The following is an 18,649-nucleotide window of genomic DNA, read 5'->3' as shown; positions in this document are numbered from 1 at the left end:
TTAATTATTACACAAATATTGCACAAGAGAGGTTAAGAAGCTAAGTCCGTTAAACTTATCAAAAATATTAATTTATTTTATTTTATTATTATTATTTTTTATAATATAGAGAGAAGGCCAACTTTGCTGCGTTAAGTACAATGAATTTTACGCTATTAGTCATCTAGTAATTTAAATCCTCTGTTTAAAATTATTTAAGGGAGCAGGTGTTAAATATGCAGATGGTTTATATAGTTCATTAGTGGGTAGAATGTATAAGTCTGGTCAACGGTGCTGGTTCGATATTGTTTATAATATCAGCGAACGGGCTGACTGCATAAATACTTTTATTATTTTCCCTTATATGAAATTCAAATACAAGCCAGTTTCCCTTAGAAAGTCTTCCATAAAGCCATCCCTTCCATAGATGGATAACCTCCACTTGCTTTGCCGTACTCAGTTCAATAATAGCAAGCATATATAAGATGCTAATTATAGCGACATAAAGTTTGTATTTGTAAGATTACATACATCATCAACAGCAAGTCAAAACTACATATTAACGAAATCAGTTTTATGCAGAAAATAAGAATTTCTCTCGTAAATGCAGGAGAGAATAATAACTTCCCCTCATAAATTTTTGGTATGGGCTTGATTTTGCAAAAATCGATGTTCTACACCAGGCATTCCCAAATCCGTTCTTAGATCGATCCCTGTTAAAGGTTTCTTCATCTACCCACTTACATTTTTCTTTATAATATACAGTCTGCAACATAACAATAATAATAATTGCATATATGGCACTTAAAGATAATATTTATAACTAAGAACACAAACAAAAATTTAGATTTATGTTTTATTATGTTTTGTATAATTATTAAGTTTACAAATATAAAAAGTTTTCAGGAAAAAAATTACAGAATTTAATTTTTTAAAAGTTCGATTTTAATCACTGCGCTTCATATATTGATGCACATGCACATTTTTAAATATGTAGCATAAAATTGCTTATGCCGTATTATTCCTTGTTTCCCGTAATAAGTTGACTAAAGCTTTCTTCAGTTAAGTAAGAAGATGGAAAAATCAATGGTGCTGGGCTAGATAAAAGCTTTTATTTTGTGATACTTCTTTCGAATGACTTTTATTCCAAGACTTAAAGTTATTATAATTATACTCCAAAATTCAACTTATACGCATGTATTTTGAATAAGTTTTGTCTTCCTGTGATATAGCATTATATGAATAGCTAATTAAATATCACTTTTATCAAATAAAGTTTCGTATTAATGGGATCTTTATTGTGCCGATTAACTGCCCATGCAAATTCGGCTATCGACTTTCATTGTATTCCTTGATCATTATTTACCTGCTTTAAAATTTTATCGACAACCAGGGGGTCAATACCGACCCCGCCGAAAACCTTTCTTCTACACTATAATTCTAATACGTTTATCAAAAACAAATGCATTATACTTTTAATCATGCCCGATGAGTTAACCAAAAAAATTCGAAATCATCAATGAAAAATGTGGCACACGGGTATTGTTAGGAAATCATTCGTATTCGCATAGAAACCGCATCATTCGTATTCGAATAGCAACCGCATCATTCGTACTCGAATAAACCGCATCGTACGACAGATGCGAGTAACGAACAAATGCGAGTAACGAAATGAATTTGTGAGTACCGAATCGGTACTTCGAGTCAACCGATGTACCCGTTACGCGGTAACGAATACATGCGGTTTGCTCCAGCTCTAGTTTTAAGTTCGCGGTATGAGAGGTTCTAATAATGTTATGACTTGTGCATACAGTTTTTTAATCTGAAAAAAATTATACAACTATATATATATATGTGTGTGTGCTTAGCATTTGTGTTTAAGGTATGAATAGGTTCCTGAATATTTTCAAATAGAAATAAAATTGAAAATATAATTAAATAAATAAACTCTCTTTTGTGTCGGGTATAAATGCTACTTTATTGTTGATAATTATTTATTTTCTAACTTCTTGTATCATATTTGGTGTTTTTAGAACGGACATACGAGTGAAATTCTGAACTTGACATTCTGAACTATGCAATGCATAGTTCTATGCAGTTTTGGTATGCACTCTACCAGAACTGATGGTAATGTAATTTACAATATGAAGTGAATAGTTTCACAACGGCGAGTAGCTTAATTTTCTGCTATGCTATCTGCAGTGATTCTTTTAACAGCTTAAAATTTTATCTTAGATATCTGATTTAAAATAAATATTTCACTGTGGTCACACTGAATCTTGTGGAGCAATGAGATCATTTATACAAAATACTACTATGTTTAATAAGTGTATTATATATTAACACTTATTAAAATGAATTGATATAAAAGAGTTAATGATTTTCTTTTTTGAACTGTTTTATTCAAATATCTTCATTTTGTTTGAATTTCTTCAAGCTGTGGAAAAAATTCAAAATCTTGCTGTATGTCATGCTTGTTATGTAAATAATATTAGTAAACTGGCCATTTAAGAATTATATGCTGCAAAATATTTTCAGCTGTTCTTTCTAAATGCTCACTTGTTGCACAGAATTTGTAGCATTTATAGTAAACATAAATTTTACCATAAATTTTTCGGTTTTTATGATTTTCTTCTTGATTGTATAATTATAATGCGATATTAACTTTGTTCCTATGCTAACTTTGATATATTTATCACATTTGAACCGTACTGAACTTTATCAATTTTTTCTCTTTACAAAATGATTTATTAGAACTGTTTTCGTAGCTTCTCAGGTCCATAATTTTTTTCGGTACTATTCCGTTTTGAGGACCGTAAAAAAATTGCAGCGAAAATGTATGAGCAAAAGCGCCAAATCTAGCGAACGCGCCCATTGAACAGAGCACCAAATCTAGCGCACGAGCTGATTTCAGATTGCGTAAGTTTATATAGTTCTATATTTTTTAAGACGCCATACAAATTTTAGTTTAATTTTTAAATTCTTTTTTAATTTTAAATCCTTTTTTGATATCCTATGGATTTAACAATTTGGGAATTGCTCATGACGAAAAGTCGGCAATAGAATTTTGGGTAAAGTGCAGAATCACCCACTGCTTGACGCGTTTTTAAGAATTGCACGTACTCGGTATCCATGTGCACATCGACCTATTTTCACATAAAAATAATCCCAAAATTGCACAAAAATGGCACTGCGCACATCCTTGACTTTGTCTATGCACACATCGCCTATTTTCACTTAAAAAGTAAAAGAAAATTGACAAAAATCCAATTGTTTTTATCCTTGTAAAAAGCGGCAAACAAATAAGTGAGCGATTCCGCACTTTACCGAGAATATTTTCAAAGAAAAGGCATCATTCATTATAGAAAATTACATTTGAACAACCAATGAGATGAAATTATGCTTTAGCGATAAGTCGGTAGCGAAATAGCGATGCAGACATCCATTCAGTTATGCTTAGCAATTTTTATATAAATTATAATAATGATCTGAAATAGTTATTTACTCTTTTGCTTCCATTCAGTCATGTTTAGCCTTTTCTATATAAATTATAATAATAAAAAAGTATTGTATGAAATTAACCTTTCATCTAAATTAAGACATCAATCTTAGATAGTTATTTACTATTATACTTCCTTTCTTGCATTAGGATTACCGGAATTATTTTTGGCAGCATTGGCATCAACAGTAGTTTGGCGATTTTTTACGGCCCTCAAAACCGAATAGTACCTTTTTTCAATGTAAAAAGCATTCGTGTTTCCCTCTTTTCATATAAGTGCATTGCTGTATAAAATTTTGTTCATTAATAAATTCTGTTTCTTTATAATTTCTATATTAGTCGTATAGCCTCACCAATAGCTGACAAAGAATCATTTGATAGTTTGATCTAAACTGAAATCTGGCAAATGCACTGGTTAAATGGAAGTTTTCATAGTCCTATGTGTAATCACTCTGTTTTAAGAATGAGCATACCATAGATATTTGCGTTTGCTGTTAAGAATAGTAACATTTCTTGGGAACATATATTTTCGGTTAATCTTTGGAATATGGTAACTTGGCGATGTTTTGGCGAAAATTTGGCAACCAACCCTGCTACAGCAACCTGCTAGTTTTTGTTTGGACGCCATTTTGTTTTCACGAAGTAAAGGCATTTTTTTTTTTTACTCAACATTTTTCCTAACAATCTGCTAGCCAAATTATGCTTATATTAGAACTTTTATGGAACAAAAGTGCTTAATCATGACGAAGATTAGGTGCGAAATTGGAAGAACGTGCAGAATCGCAAACTGCTTGCCGCGTTTTTAAGAATTGCACATACACGGTATCATCCATGTACACGTCGACCTATTTTCACTTAAAAAAACATCCCAAAAGAAAACAAAGCTTAGTGTTTATTTTTTTACTTTTTTAAACATTTCTTTGAATGTAAATTATTTAAGTTGCTTCGTTTTTTGTGCTAATGCTTTCTCTTCAGTTCTATAGACAGACATAATCTCTTGTAACAGTTACAAAGTTTGGAACTTCTCTGATATGTGCCAAGTCGCCAAATTTCTTGCCAAACATTTTTGGTGAGAAACTCCACGCTGCCATATTACTATCTAAATTTTTTGTCTACATTTCAAACTTTAAGCCTAAAATGTCTCCAAAAACGTGATTTTCGCACATGCAAAAACTGCGTTTTGAACACAATTTAAGCTAAAAGTCCAAAACAAAAAATTTAGATAGCAAAAACGTGAAGTTTCTAACCAAAAATATTTGACAAGAATCCATGTACACAACGATATGTTTTAACTTAAAAAAAACATCTACGACTGGCACAATCTAGACAACAAATGAATCTACGAACTGCGCACACCTTGCTTTAATAAATTAACATAACAATAAATTTCAAAGAATACCATGTACACAGCATTCTGTTTCAACTGTAAAAAACATCTACGAATTGCACAGTCTAGACGCTACTCACTAATCAACAAAATAAACTAAAATAACTAAATATCAAACAATTCAAAAAAAAAAAAATAAAAAAGACAAATTCATGCTAAAAAAATAATGAACATAACATTCTACAAAATGAGAATAAAATAAAATGCACTTACCATGAATTAATGCTTTTTTAACAGCAGAAATACCAATTTTATGCTGCCGCGTAGTCATTATCATATTTATATAACAGCCAGACACACTATCCAGAAAATTCATACTATGGTTCACAAATCTCTACTTCTATCATGCACAACCACTAAAATTAATCTCCCAGACTCTCTTTCCACACCTCCAAATACCCACTGCCCCTCAACGGCATGGCCATGATGATATTTCCTTTTTCCGAAATTCAATTCAACAACTTCCACCGTTTTATTTTTTATCCCGTTTTCTCAGACACAGAGCATGACACGAACCAACGAGCTTCAGCGAAAGATTTTTTAATGTCAATAGGGTTACCATACAACACGCAATTGTGCCAAAAGCCAGCACAGAACACATATCGCCACATCTGGTGAAATTAGGGTGTATGTCAGAGTTTTACCCAAAGTTCCACTGTTCAAGTCTTGTAGTTGCTATTTTGAGAATTTCAACTAACTTGTCAATCGAAATTTTTTCCTTTTCAATAACCTCTCTGTCACTTTTTTCACTATCGGTAGTATTTTCTGGATTTAGAACTATACTACAGATTTTTCTATCCGTTAATTGATTGATGACGCCATTGTCATCACAATGAAAAACTTTGTTATATCATCTTCATTTATTGCCGCTTCTTCACATTTCTTAACAAAATCCATTAACTGGAAAATTTCGCCTGTAGTTTGTGATATCCGAAAGCTGTCACATTCACAGTTATCATCTTCATCATCCTCACCATGAAATATGATAGCTTTTGGCCATAAGTTATGCCAAGTACTTTTTAAAGTATCTTGAGGCACATCCTCCCATGATCTTGTGATGCTTTACACACCAGACTTTATGCTAAAATATTTAAAAAATACCTAAATAGTCTTGCCATTATTCAAGAAATTTAACATGGATTTTAAAAATACAACTTTATATTTTCACTTCAGCGTGCGCACTATTCCGATATCCATAGGCTGAATGATGGCATACAGTTTAGATGAAAGAATAACATGGATATATTATCTTTCAATAAAATTATAAATGAAGTATAGAGCCGAACAGTTGTCTACAATAGGGACAAATTTTGCGTCATCAGGTTAAGCAACCGAATTCAGATTTTGCCAAGCTCGGATATGAAATGGTTTTCAAACCATTTTTACATTAATGCTTGTGTCATCACTGTTGTTTTATTTGCATGATATATAACGGATAAACCTTTACTCTTTTTTTTTTTTTTTTCTGATTACGAAAAGTTTACACTTGTGCATTCCTGCAGCATTTGCGCCTGCTAAAATTGTTAGTCTAGCTTTGGAATCTTTGACACCAGTTGGTGCCTTTTTCTGTGAAGGTTGCCAAGATATTTTGTGGTACATATTGCCAAAAAAAAGACCAGTTTCATCATCGTTGTAAATTTGTCCTGGAAATAACATTTCACTATTAATGAATTCATCTGCAAATAATTCAGCAGCTTCAGTACAGTCAAAAGTCGTTAATTCGGACACCCATAATCCGGAATGATCTATAATCCGGACCTCAAAGCTAAAAACTTTCTGCGCATGCGCCGCATTGGCACATGCGCACAGGCGTCTCACGCGTGCGCGTAAGACCTTGACTACTGCGCATATGCGTGTGTGCAAGTGCAGAATACGTTTTCGCCTGCGCGTTTAATGTATAACGGACGGTGTAAGCTAAAATTATCTAATTATCTATTTCAGTTAATGTTAATGATTGCGTTGTACCTTAATCTTGGAATGGGATCAGGCTTATTATTTTTTGCAGACTGTAAGAGCAATTTTATAAAAGTAAACTTGAACTTTCGATTATGTCAAATAGAATTTCCGATGCTGGAACTTCCAAAGGATCTACAAAACGAAAGTATGTTTCGATGTCCAACAAACAAAAAGTGGAATTGCTGCAAAAAATGGATAAAGACAATGAAGAATGTGACAAAGAGGTTAGTGAAAACGAAAAAATTTCGATTGACAAGTTAGTCGGTATTCTCGGCACAGCAATTAACGGGACTTGAACAGAGGAGCTTTGTAACTGAACAAGAAATTATGTCTTTTTATAGAATTAAAGAGAAAGTATTATCACATAAAATGAAGCAACTTAAACAACTTAACATTGAGAGAAATGTTTAATAAAGTAAACAAATAAATATTAAGCTTTTTTTTTTTTTGTAAATTTTGATACCCTTTAGATCATAATTGTTCTTTATTTCATAAATTACGGTTTCATATTTTTAATTTTAGAATTTCTGCATGCCATCTTACGAGATTTAAACTGATGATCTATAATCCGGAAAAATCGATAATCTGGAATCGCCGAAGTCCCGACGAGTCCGGATTAACGACTTTTGACTGTATTAAATTTCTCCTAGAGATACCATTTCACTACAGTACAAAGTCTTTAATCCGGACTTGTCGGGACTTCGGCGATTCCAGATTAGGGGTTTTTCCGGATTATAGATCATAAATTTAAATTTGGTAAGATGGCATGCAGAAATATTAAAATTAAAAATATGAAACCGTAATTTATAAAATAAAAAGCAATTATGATTTAAAGAGTATCAAAATGTAAAAAAAAAAAAAGCTTAGTATTTGTTTGTTTACTTTATTAAGCATTTCTTTAAATGTTTAAATGTAAATTGTTTAAGTTGCTTCGTTTTATGTGCTAATACTTTCTCTAATTCTATAAACAGACATAATTTCTTGTTCAGTTACAAAGTTCCGCTGTTCAAGTCGTGTAATTGCTGTGCTGAGAATACCGACTGACTTGTCAATTGAAATTTTTTCATTTTCACTACCTCTCTGTCACTTTCTTCATGCCTTTATCCATTTTTTGCAGCATTTCCACTTTTTGTTTGATGGACATCGAAGCATGCTTTCGCTTTGTAGATGCTTTGGCAGCTCCAGAATCGGAAACTCTTTCTGATATAATCGAAAGTTCAAGCTTACTATTTATAAAACTGCTCTAACAGTCTGCAAAAAATAATAAGCTAGATCCAATTAGAAGATTAAGGAACAACGCAATCTGCAACATTAACTGAAATAGATAATTAGATAACTTCAGCCTAGCTTATACTGTTACACATTAAACGCGCATGCGTAAACGTATTATGCGCATGCGCAGAAAGTTCGTAGCTTTGAGGTCCAGATTATGGACATCCGGATTAAAGACTATGTACTGTATTAATGAATTCAATGAATTCATCTGTAAATAGTTCAGCAGCTTCAGTATTTTTCACCTAAAATTTTGAATTGCGTTATAACACGGTGATTTTAAAATTTCGTTAACCAGTTTATCAAATATGTGCACTCAGTTTTAAAGTTCATTTCTTCATGAAATATTTTGGCTTGAGGCATTAGCATTGGACCTCTCGCTGCATCTCTGTCTGGCCATTCAATCATCAGTTTGTCCTGATCGTCGCTTTTAGCGCATAGCAAATAATTTTTCTGTTATTCCTTGCAAGTGTAGTGTCAGAATTTGCAAAAATTCAAAAAGTTCCTTTTTCTGTTATGTCACATGCAGTTGACTTTTCGATGCCATACTCCTCACATAATTTTGAGATGGATATACCTATATCCACTTTTTGCTGCAATTTCACTTTTTATGGAATGGATATTGAAACATGCTTTTGCTTTGTAGATCCTGTTGCAGCTCCATCTTCCGTTAAATTTTGCATTGCTTCTATCACACACTGAGACAATTGAGCTTGAATTTTATTAATTTAGTTATTTATTATACTTGTGTTTAATTCTTGCACATGCTTAAAGCTTATCTGAGTCCTGAATAAATTTAAATTCCCCCACATATATTTAAACTTGCTGAGGGCCGGTGCTGTATATTTTGCCTCCTGATGCAGTCTCTGCGGGTCCTAAATTCTGCTACTGAGTGCCTCCCTAAGTTCTAAATTTTTGCCTCTCCTCAGTTTTGGGCCCCAGTACTTTCCATAAATTTTAAAAATTTTATCATTCCTTAATTTTGTTACTCTGTGCTTCTCTAAATTACAAATATTTTGTGTTCCCTAAATTCTGCTGCCAGGCGTGGCCATACAAGTTCTGGCAGCGGTTTTGGGTTTATGTAAATAAAAAGATCAATTATTCTTTATTGTAAAAAGATCAGTTATTCTTATTCCAAATAGCATTAAATGTAATCTTTTGGCCTATGAGTATCATTAGCAAAATCTATTTTTAGTGTATGGAAAGAAATTAAAAATATTTTTTCCTTGTCAACATTTAACGCATTTAACTTAAATCTGGAATCATCGGCAATCATAGTGTCAACATAAAAGGTTTCCATGCTATTGTTATTCAGTTACTAATATTAAAAAGAAATTGTTTAAGCATCATTGCATGAGTCATTACTCGAGTTGTCATGTGTTGATAAACATATGGTGATAAAAGCAAAATATAATAACTAATGATTTGCCAGTTTGGCATCAGGGATATAAAATATTAGTATTTGTAAACGTTTCTATGTAGAATGTTTCGGTTTGAAATGTATGCCAAGCAGATACACAGCTGCAGAGCCAATTATTGATCACACAAAATTATGCTAAAATGATTGTTTCGTCAGTAATGAGGGTATTTTATTTAGTGCCGTAGTGAAATTAAGAATTGGGATTCTCTAAATGTTTTCTTATGGGGAAAAATCATAAAAAATTTTTTGTTGGTGGCTTTAAGGTACGGATTTTAGTTCATTCTGGATATTGGATATCTGGATCTCGGACTTTGTACTGTATTATGATAGCCTTTTTAATAAGTTTGGATCATGATTTCCATTACGCATAAAGGTGCTTTTCGTAAAATTTCTAGTGGTAATTAGCATGCATCTTCGACTTTTTTCCAGAGATCATCAATCCTGGTGGATTTGTGCTTAAAAAGAATCCAAGAGACAAAAGGCATAATAATCCATAGGTGAAACATTGGAGGACTTTGCAGAAATATTGTGAAAACGGGTTAGTCTATATTTTAAGGTGCCCCTTGGATTATCGCCAAGTTGTTGTTTCATTTATCACCAAATTATTGTTTCATTTATGGTAACCTGAGTAGTTGAATGCTATGAAAACCCTATTATGATGTGATTGGTTGCATGATTGGGGTGAATTTAACTGATGCGAAAATATTTGTAAGAGCTTATTTCTGCATTAGATGTCAGTTAGGAAGTACGTTGCTTATTTTGTGCTGTATGTGATGAGATTAATGGGAAGTTTCTGTACGATTTGGAACGAAAGGGAAAAAATGCTTTAATTGACTGGTGTGTAAATGAAGGTTTACTCAATAGTTATTTATAAGTGTCTTGTTTGTACAAAGGAAATGCGTATGTTCGAACATAAAGATTGTTCAGATGGCTTTCAATGTTTTTGTCGCACGAATGTTTCAGGCAAGAAATGCCACCAACAGTACGGCACTATGGAGGATATTTTTTACTCTTATTTTTGTGAATTTATGTGGTGATGGCAATATGCATATTCTAGTTCAGGTAATTTTATAAAGTTTTTGGATGCTCTTAAGGAATTTTGTATGTCACAGACTGAAGACACGGAAATTTCTAAATAATGGTAAGTCGATATTTCCTTTTTGGAGTGTGTATGTGCGATAACATGTATTTCCTTTTTTATGTTATTTCATTGTGTGATTTAAAATGCAGTTTATTGAGCTTCAATTGGCTATAAATTTTGTTCAACTTTGGTATGAGCAACTTTGTTTTAACATTATATGATGCCATCATTCTCCTGATTTTTTTAAGTGAAAATAGATTGATGTGTACATGGACAAAGTCAAGGAAGTGCAAATCTCTGATTTTTTTAAAAGTGAAAATAGATTGATGTGTACATGGGCACCAGGTTTGTGCAATTCTTTGACTTGTTATTTTGGTTTTGTGTAGTAGCCATCTTGAAATCGTGCTTTGCTGGCAAATCGCCAGTTTTCGCAAGGGGCAGCCTGAAATATATTTTTATTGAAAGGAGAATATTTGCAACTAATCTTCATTTTTTCAGGGATTGCAGTGGTACATTTTGAAGTCCAACTGGTTGCTTTGCTTTGATGATGTTTTGTTCTTTGAAAGACACTGGTATAAAGAAATGAAATTTCTTCTGTAAATATCAGATGCAAGACTATCTCTTGATGATATCTTTATTATTTTTTCCCCACACTTGCCATTTTAATTTTCTGTTGTTAGAGAATCCTGCAACAATCATAAACTCCTTATTGAAGCTTTCTTTACATTAGAGATGCACAGCCTTTTTAGTAGAAAAGCCACTAGCAGAAATGACTTGGTTGTTGAGGTCCAATAGCGTATGGAAAATATTTTCGGGGGGAAGGGGGTTCAGTGCAATAAGTTGCTTAATTTGCAATTCAAACATGTACCATATCAAATTTAACTCTTTCGCCGTCCTCTATTGTGCACAAAAATTTCTCCCCAGCGGCCATCTGTTTTTCGTAGCTTGTAATGTTGTTTTCTCTGTACATCATAACTTTCCATACATGACTTTCGTAGTGGATGAATGTCAAGGAATATTAAGTAAAATTATAAGGAAATAAAGCATAATGGAAAAATAATCTCTCTGCTTATTTCTAACAGCAGAATAATTTGATGACATCTGATCCAGGTGGTCCACTCCTCCCATTTTGTTGTTGTAATCTTTTACAATTATTGGTTTTTTATAGTTCTTTTCCGTGTTCCAACATCAATCATTGAGTTATTATGGACTGTACTCATCAAACGTATATTCTTCTTGTCTTTCCAATTCACAACCTAATTTTTTCTCTTTTTCTGCTGAGTAGACGTTGAAGTCATCTCTCACTATCTTGTATCTTATGTAAAATGGCGTGAATATTCATAAAACCCAGGGAAATTCAATTAAAAATAGAATGCTTGATTAGTGCTAACCTCTAGGACAGCCATACTCAATCTTTTTCATCCACAGGCCACTTCTCGGAAGCGCTATTTCAAGTGGGCCGCAACATTATCACAGGCCAAGATAACAATGCGAAATAACCATTTGTTTTATTATGAAAATGTACTTTAATACATAATTGTTAAAGAAGAGTATGTTTCTGACAGCTTTTGAAATATGGCCGAACATATTAATTAAAATTTTCTTAGTTTTTGTTAAAAAAAAATTCACTTTATTTCAGTTTACTAAATTACGACAAGTAATACAATAAAAATAAAAAAAGAAACGTAAATTACATGATTAATGTATTTATTACACAAAGACTAATGAGATCATTGAAATCGTGTACACTTTTTAACAATCTTTTCTATATCAAGTTTACAATTACTGCAAGCTACTCGTAAGACATCCAAATGATAATCAGTGAGCCGGTTTCTGTATACATATTTTGCATACTTCATTTTAGAGTATGACGATTCACAAAGATAAGTTGATGCGAAAAATGTGAGAAAAATGTGATTTGAGCAAATTTTTGTACAGTTCTGTATTGTCCAGGCACGGTTTAACAAAAATCGGCGTAATCTATTTCCGCCCTCTTTTCTTTAAATAAAGCTTCCAAATGTGTGTTGTTCTTGAACTCTATAAATTCGTCAAACAGCTGTACGTACATCCCAATATGCCTGCCAGTTCTGATATGACTGTTGGATCTAAGTGCCAAGGATTTTTGAGAAATAACAACATGCTTTTAGTTTTCCTTAAATCACTGAATCTACTTTTAAATTCTTCCGATAATGCCATTAAGTAATTTGAAATCTTCATACAGTTATCCGAAGAAATATTAATACCTTCCTTTTTAGCTTTAGTCATTGTTAAAAAATTTTGCAGTATTTGGTTCTGAATCTCTTCTTTATACACATTAAGCTTCTCTTCGAATGCAAATATTTTATTTGCCATCTGTGAAATTATTTTATTGTAACCGTGTAAATCCAAATTGAGTGAGTTAAGTTTATCTGTGTCACACAGAAATGCTAAAATACACCACCATCCATCATCTTGCAATTCACTGCACATTTTATTGTCTTGCTGTAAATACAGCATAATTTCTTGCCGCAGAGAAAAAAACCTTTCCAACACCTTGCCTCTGCTAAGCCAATGAACTGAAGTATGTAAAAGAACATCGCTGTATTGACTGCCCACTTCCTCCAAAAGGCTTTAGAATTTTCTGTGAATCAGTTCTCCTGCTCGGATGTAATTCACTGTACTTAATGACAGTTTTCATCACAGAGTCTATTTCAGGACATTTAATGTGCACAGCCAAGTTTTCCTGGTGAATAATGCAATGAAATGTTATTAGATTTGTTAAACCATATTTCTTTTTTAACAGAGAAATAAACCCATTTTCCGAGCCTGTCATTGAAGGACAGCCATCGGTGCACACAGAAACTAATTTTCTTATATCTATACAGTCAAAAGTCCTTAAACCGGACTCGTCGGGACTTCGGCGATTCCGGATTATAGAACATCAGTTTAAATCTGGTGAGATGGCATGCAGAAATTTTAAAATTAAAAATATGAAACCGTAATTTATAAAATAATGAGCAATTATGATCTAAAGGGTATCAAAATTTACAAAAAAAGAAGCTTAATATTTATTTGTTTACTTTATTTCAACGCGCGCATGCGTACCTTAGGCATAGCCGAAATTTGAAAATTGCAACCAGAAAACTATTTGATTTGTATTCGTGATATTTATAATGACGAGGAATTTGATTTAAATCATATCAAAGATGGAGTACATCGAGATTAAATACTACATTTAGTAAGGAATTATAAGCCGAATAAAATAAAAACATCTGCCCTGAAGATAACGATAGTGGTGACAGATCAACTTCCAGTTCATTGCTCGCCGCGACGTCCCCCCCTGCACAGAGCAGCGTGAAATTGATAAACAGATTTCGGAACGGTTAGATAAACAAAGGATATACCTTTATCCATTTTTTGTAGCAATTCATTTTTTGTTTGATGGACATCGAATCATACTTTCGTTTTCTAGATCCTTTGGGAGCTCCAGCATCGGAAATTCTATTTGACATAATCGAAAGTTCAAGCTTACTTTTATAAAATTGCTCTTACAGTCTGCAAAAAATAATAAGCCGGATCCAATTCGAAGATTAAGGAACAACACAATCATCAACATTAACTGAAAAAGATAATTAGATAATTTTAGCTTATACCGTCCGTTATACATTAAACGCGCATGTGAAAACGTATTCTGCGCTTGCGCAGACGCAGTCATAAATGTCTTGCGTGCACGCGTAAAATGCCTATGAGCATGCGTCAACGCACGCATGCGCAGAAAGATTTTAGCTTTGAGGGCCGGATTATGGGTGTCCGAATTAACGACTTTTGACTGTATTGTTCTGTTCAAAGAAATCGCAAATAATATCAATAGAGTCTTTGCCTCTGGTTTGGCCTTCATTGGGAGAAATTAAAAAAAAATCTTCTTGAACTGAGTTGTCTTCAGTACAATATCTAAGAAAAACTGAACATTGTGATGTTGCTGAAATGTCAGTGCTAGAATCAAGAGCCACGCTAAAGAACTTGCAGTTTTTTAACCTTTTACACGCTAAACTATGATGCGAAAGTAAAATAAATGTTTTGTTATGAAAAATCGGTTTAAAACTCAAATATATAAGAATTATGAAAAAAGAAAAAAACATTAAAATTTTTTTAAATGATTTATAACATGCTCCATAAATGGAACATTGGCGGGAAAAAGTTTTTTTACATGATTTTTGTAAAACATGATTTTCGACATTTTAATTCGAAGCTTCAATTTTGTCTGTACTTTTTTCACTTGCTAATGAGCAACTGAATTTGTCAACGTTATTCGGTAGTAATATAGATTAAGCAGAAAAATAGGGAGCCTACATCTTTATAACCGCAAAGCTACTCCACCAAAATTTCTTAGGAGAAGATATGAAGCTTCCACAGAAAAAAGCTTTCGTAATAAATTAAAACAAAAAGTAAACATAGTTGATAAGCAAGAATTTTACAATAATTGTTAGCAGTGTATACTGAAACAAGGAAAAGAGTTGTAGAAATAAGTTACAAATAATCTCCATACAGAAATTCACGCTGCAGAAATGGAAGATACCGAACTATTGAAAGTTTTTTTCCAGTTCTTCATAAAAAGGAGAAACTTTTCCTGTTTTATCTCCTAATGCCAACTTGGTATTATTTATAATATGAAAATATTTTTTTCAGTTTTCGAAATCTATTTCTTGGCATTACAGAAAAAACTACTGGGACAGATAACTCTTCTTGAGTGCTCCAGTATAAATCTTCGACGGGTACTCGATGATACCCGCTAAACAACAGTAATCCAAAAAATTGTCCAATATCCTTTTCATCTACAGCTAAGACCTGTCATTTGCTAAATGCAGCAAATATTCCCTAGTTGTGAAAAATCTGAATTGGAGATAAAGTAACTAGTTCAGGAAACACTTCACAAATATTTTCAATGCTGTCAGTTTTTAGAATTTTGTTAAAATTTTAATTTTTCCCCCACCGATGTTTTCGCTTCAAATTCTTCCTTCCCTTTGAAGATGAAGGTTCTTGAGGATCAAATGAAATTTCTTGAGACATTTCATCATCATCTATTTTATTAGAAATTTCGATTTTTCCACATACCTCCGCTGGCAGAACAGGCTCAAAAATATCTTCATTTACATCTTCCTCATCTGTCAAACATTCCGTTTCTTCTGTTGACAAATATCAATACACTCTTCATCATCTGATAATGTATATAAATATTCTAATGCTTCTTCAATAGTCTGAAATGGTTTCGAATGAGGCATCTTATTAGCATAGCGTATCTTCACGAACTGAAAAAAAAATGCAAACAATGGGAAAATAATGAAATCTACACTCCAAAATATATGCCTTTTTTACTGGCCCACCAGCGGCCGCTGAACACTGGTAGTTCGGTCCGAGGTTCGAATCCCGCGAACGGGCTGGCTGCATGGGCGTTTTCGTGGATTTCCTCATGTGTAACGTTTATACGAGCCAGTTCTCCTTAGAAAGTCCTCCACGAAGGCATCCTCCCCATAGGAAGATAGTCCTAGTGTGCTTTGCCATAATTAAATAAACCAAACCTTTTTCACTGAGTCATAAACAACCTCTAGCTTCTAACCTATCAAGAAACGCCACATGCTTTTCTCTAGCAGCTGTGAGTAACTCACTTCAAACCTTTATGCGAATGTGTGAAAGGAGAGGAGGGGGATGTACGGGAGTCGAAAACAGATTAACAGGCATAAACACCTGTTTTCAACACTTACTCGAACTTTTCACATTTGGAAAATCTTTCTCCGTGCCTCTATTCACGGCAATCAAAGTAATTTCATCATGTTAAAAAATATACCTTTACACGCCAATGTTCCCTTTCTGGAACATCCACATTTCTTACCTCATAGTAAAAAATAATAATCATCTTTCTATGATAACTTACTGTCTATGCATAAAATGATCCTTTTTAAATATCCTCACTGAGTTTTAAAAACATTTGCTGAATTTTTAATTTTATATGAATTTCTGAATTTTGCTCTTAGAAAAGAAGGAAAAAAGGTGAAATAATGAATTTTTTTTTATTGAGATAATTTTTCTTTTAGAAGAATTACATTGCTACTAAAACATCAATCCATATTTACTCTCCATGTAATAATTTATGCAAAGCAATATTAATAAAATTGTGATTTTTATGAAATTTTAAATTCAATGTTCCATTTATGGAACATTGGCAAGTCTTGAACTATGCGATCGCGAATATGCGTCTAACACAGGTTGAATCTGAGAGCTGGAGTTTTATAATTTCTCTAATTACTTGATTTTTGTTGTTGAATTTATCAAATAGTACACTGGAAACAGTTAAAAAAATACTCCTTTACTATTTCTGCATCAATAAATGGTTTCATTTCCTTACCAATTATATAACAAATTTCATATGATGCCTTTGTTACCGCTTCATCTTGTGACATCACCGCCGACATAACGTTTTGTTGTTGCACCAAAGGACTTTTCAAAGCTGCCAGTTTCTCCCGTCTTACGGTGGATCCTCGAGGAAAAGTTTCACTAAACGATCCGTGTTTTGTTGTAAAATGGCGATCAATATTATATTTCTTTAATATAACACTTTCATGACAAATTAAACAAGTTGCTGACCAATGTTTATTTTGCACTATACTGATTTTCCCACTGATCGTGAAGCAGTCCTCTTTCATCGGATATTTTTCATTTTTTAGAAGCCACTCCTGACATGGTGAATAACTATTTTCTCAGTCTTCACCCTCACTACAGACACAGAAATACAGCACCCACACGACACAAGCAAAATAAACATACTGACTTGTCTGCGACCTTAGTCAGGGGGTGGGGCGGAGCGGTGCACTAATGTGGCCACACCAACATAAACGGTGGAAGCTACTTCGCGTTGTGAGTGTAATAAATAGAAAAGCCGTATTTGGTAGAAACTTGAGCTGTTCCTCTTGGAATTAGACAGTCAACAGTGGAAAATTTAATGAAACCAGTAGTGTTAGTGTTTTTGCTGTAATTGCATAGATGTTTGATTTGTAACTTAAACAGTTTACTAACAGGTAACAGTGGCATCAACATTGCATTCACTTTATGATTTATTGCCGTGCAGAATTTAAAGGTGAGCTTGTGGCACAGCCTGTTGTGAGGTCTAGTGACATGCAATGGTAGTAAGAGTGGGGACACTCGGGCTTACTCACCAGGTTACAAACGATATAATTGTTGATATGTCGCTTTGGACTAGTTCTCATTGTTAAACATCGGAAGAAATCTGTAGTCTTCGTGGCTATCACATCTAGTATTAAAATGCTTCCAACCACAGGAACCCGACTAAATTCATTCTAGGCATACCTTCTCATGCCACGCAATTACTGAGACGGACTGCACAATATATGACATGCATTGAGCAGAACCAGAATGTTCTGCTTAAATTCAGGGCATTGGTTTCGTTGTTATCCCTATCTGCATCTCACCCATTTTTATCAGCCAATCATTTGAGATTTTTATTGCAGAATTTTGTATGCAGGGAATAGCTTGCCGGGCCATACAACAAAGCTTGGCAGGCCGCAGGTTGAGTACCGCTGCTCTAGGAGGTATTAGAACAAACAAAAATAAAAACTCAAACAAGTAAACATTTAGAAAGCTTTTTAAACATTTAAAAGTTTTAAAATGTAGAAGAACGCTTGAAGCGCATTCCGGCCGCCTTGCGGAAGTTTCACTTGAACACGCTAGACTCGTTACGGACAACGAAGAGGTTAAATTGATTTGGAGACCATTATGTATGTATGTAAGCAAAGAAGGATGGGGTTTCCTTTTTGTGCTACTGGGGCCAAAACACACAGTTCAGCTTGGAAAAAATATACAGTTTATGCTTGTGCATGATAATTTAATACTTGTCTACAAATATTTTAATAAAAATATGTACAATTAGTCATAGTTAAATACATTAATGTGATGGTTGAAATTGAATTTTATTAACAAATTTTGATATTTTAGTTGTTAATATTCTTAAGACAGATTGCAAGTGTTGATCTTTCAGTTTATTTCTTAATTTTTACTTAAATTCAT

General features: G+C 33.2%; 1 protein-coding gene across 2 annotated transcripts in view; it reads left to right on the top strand.

Annotated features, from left to right (window-relative positions):
• Positions 1-1,707: 1,707 nt before the first annotated feature.
• LOC118197298 (exonuclease mut-7 homolog) overlaps positions 1,708-18,649 on the top strand; it is a 120,663-nt gene continuing 103,721 nt past the window's right edge. The window contains exon 1 of one of the 2 annotated variants that reach the window (XM_035368790.2): positions 1,708-1,861. The gene's annotated coding sequence lies outside the window, so the exon portion shown is untranslated. The remainder of the gene's footprint in view (positions 1,862-18,649) is intronic. The other variant, XM_035368789.2, reaches the window with a different exon arrangement.

This window comes from Stegodyphus dumicola, chromosome 10 (genome assembly GCF_044657685.1).
Source record: "Stegodyphus dumicola isolate Sdum_Otavi_A_Nest chromosome 10, ASM4465768v1".
Taxonomy (NCBI): Eukaryota; Metazoa; Arthropoda; class Arachnida; order Araneae; family Eresidae; genus Stegodyphus; species Stegodyphus dumicola.
The sequence above is the reverse complement of the archived record's forward strand: the minus strand, read 5'-3'. Positions and strand labels throughout refer to the sequence as shown.